The following is a 2,275-nucleotide window of genomic DNA, read 5'->3' as shown; positions in this document are numbered from 1 at the left end:
ACTATCCTACGTACACGTTTTCCTTTTTGATCTTTGGAAAAAGCATCTACTTATTATGCATAACAAAAAGATGATGTGAAAAAGGCTATATATATTTTTTAATAAACAAAAATAATAATTAAGTAAACATTGGTTTTTTTATGTATGAATGATTCAGGCCCCTTATGGACCAGAACTTGTACTACATAGGATTGAAAAACACGTCAGCATCGTACACTTCTGCCTTTACCAATGCACTTCCCGCCGTCACCTTCATTCTCGCCCTCATTTTCAGGTACTTTCATTCATTTAAGACTTTCTTGTAATTTAACTGTATTACGCAATCATAGTTTTGCTTATACATTACTTTAGGATACGTTACTATTAATGAACTAGCTATTTAGTGAAAGTGATCTAATTAACACTATTGTCTATGTTAATCAGGCTTGAGACGGTTAACTTTAGGAAGATTCACAGCGTTGCAAAAGTGGTGGGAACGGTGATCACGGTTGGAGGAGCGATGATTATGACGTTGTACAAAGGTCCGGCCATTGAGATCGTGAAAGCCACACATAGTTCCTTCCATGGTGGCGCCAACACCACGGCTACGGGACAACACTGGGTCCTTGGAACCTTAGCTATCATGGGCAGTATCTCTACTTGGGCTGCCTTCTTCATTTTACAGGTAATTTAATTAATATTTTTGGATTTATCTATAAATAAACAATTAGTACCGATATGGATAAATAAAAATTAACATTATGTTTTTTTGTTTTGTAGTCATACACATTAAAAGTGTACCCAGCTGAGCTATCACTTGTAACATTGATATGTGGGATGGGGACGATCCTAAACGCAATTGTTTCGCTTATAATGGTGCGTGACATGAGCGCTTGGAAGATTGGTATGGATTCGGGGACACTTGCCGCGGTTTACTCTGTAAGTTAATCATCTATTAATCAATTTCATAAACACTAAACACTAACTAAACTTTTCAACTAAAACTTATTATGTGTTGTACATTTTCAGGGAGTGGTTTGTTCGGGGATAGCGTATTACATACAAAGTATTGTGATTAAACAACGTGGCCCGGTGTTTACAACGTCGTTTAGTCCTATGTGTATGATCATCACTGCCTTCCTCGGTGCCTTGGTTCTGGCTGAGAAAATCCATCTCGGAAGGTAATAAAAGTCACATTTAATCAAATCCTTTTATATTTCAAGATTATATTAAGTCATTACTAACGTTTTTAACGTTGTTATTGTAATATTATTATGCAGTATCATTGGGGCAGTTTTTATAGTTCTTGGACTATACAGTGTGNTGGGGAAAGAGTAAGGACGAGGTGAATCCATTAGACGTGAAAGTCGTAACCGAGGACCAAGAGCTACCGATCAGTAACGTAGTCAAACAAACTAACGGTCATGATGTGTCGGGAGTACCAGCTAATGGTGTGGTGGTTACCAGAACCTGATCCAATAAACACCAAAAGAGAGAAGAAAGATACGAAGACAAAGATCTCATCTCCATGCATTTGGAGGTTGGAAATTTTGATTATCTTTCTGGTTGTTTTTGTGCTTTTGTTTTACATTTCCTAATCGCTTAACTTTTAATATCTTTTTTACATATGCATGTTTTTGTGTTTTCTACTTTCAGTGTATTTTGAAATTCCCAAAAGCAAATGATGAATGAATCATTTGGTAAAATTACGCCTAAAAAAAATAATAATAACAAAAATAGTCAAATCTGATTAATCCAAGAATTTAGGGTCTAAATTTGGATAATATATATTAAATAAAGAGATTTGTTTTTCTTTTTGTGATGTAAACTTGTTAAATTGGAAACATGTTCTACTAATGGGGTCACTTGTCTTTGTCTTCTCCTACTGGATCTCACTATCTCTCTTTCCCTCACCATTTGTAGTAGGCTTGCAAACTAGTAATACCCTGAATCGAAATTTCCAAAACAAAATTATACTGAAATTCCTCTAAAATCGATAAACAAACCAAACCATATATTCGTACAGATTGTAAATATGCGACACCAAATCCGAATACATATTCGGATATATTGTAAAATTTTCGAAAACCCGATTAACCGAATGAGTAACCGTCTAAGCACCTTGACGACTTCACCGGCTTATGAAGGCGGGCTTCGCTATTTTTATTTTTATTTTGCTGCAATTAGTAACATTCTTTAACATTTAAAAATTCAGCTTGATGTTGCATTTATTGTATAACAGATTTTTTTTGCTGCAATTAGTGATATTCTTTAAATTTTAAAAATTCTGGCTTGA

At 34.8% G+C, this 2,275-nt stretch overlaps 1 pseudogene; it reads left to right on the top strand.

Moving 5' to 3' along the window:
• The window catches only part of LOC104777584, a 3,295-nt pseudogene extending 1,571 nt beyond the window's left edge, over window positions 1-1,724 (top strand).

Source organism: Camelina sativa, chromosome 3 (assembly GCF_000633955.1).
Source record: "Camelina sativa cultivar DH55 chromosome 3, Cs, whole genome shotgun sequence".
In the NCBI taxonomy this organism is placed as follows: domain Eukaryota; kingdom Viridiplantae; phylum Streptophyta; class Magnoliopsida; order Brassicales; family Brassicaceae; genus Camelina; species Camelina sativa.
The sequence above is the reverse complement of the archived record's forward strand: the minus strand, read 5'-3'. Positions and strand labels throughout refer to the sequence as shown.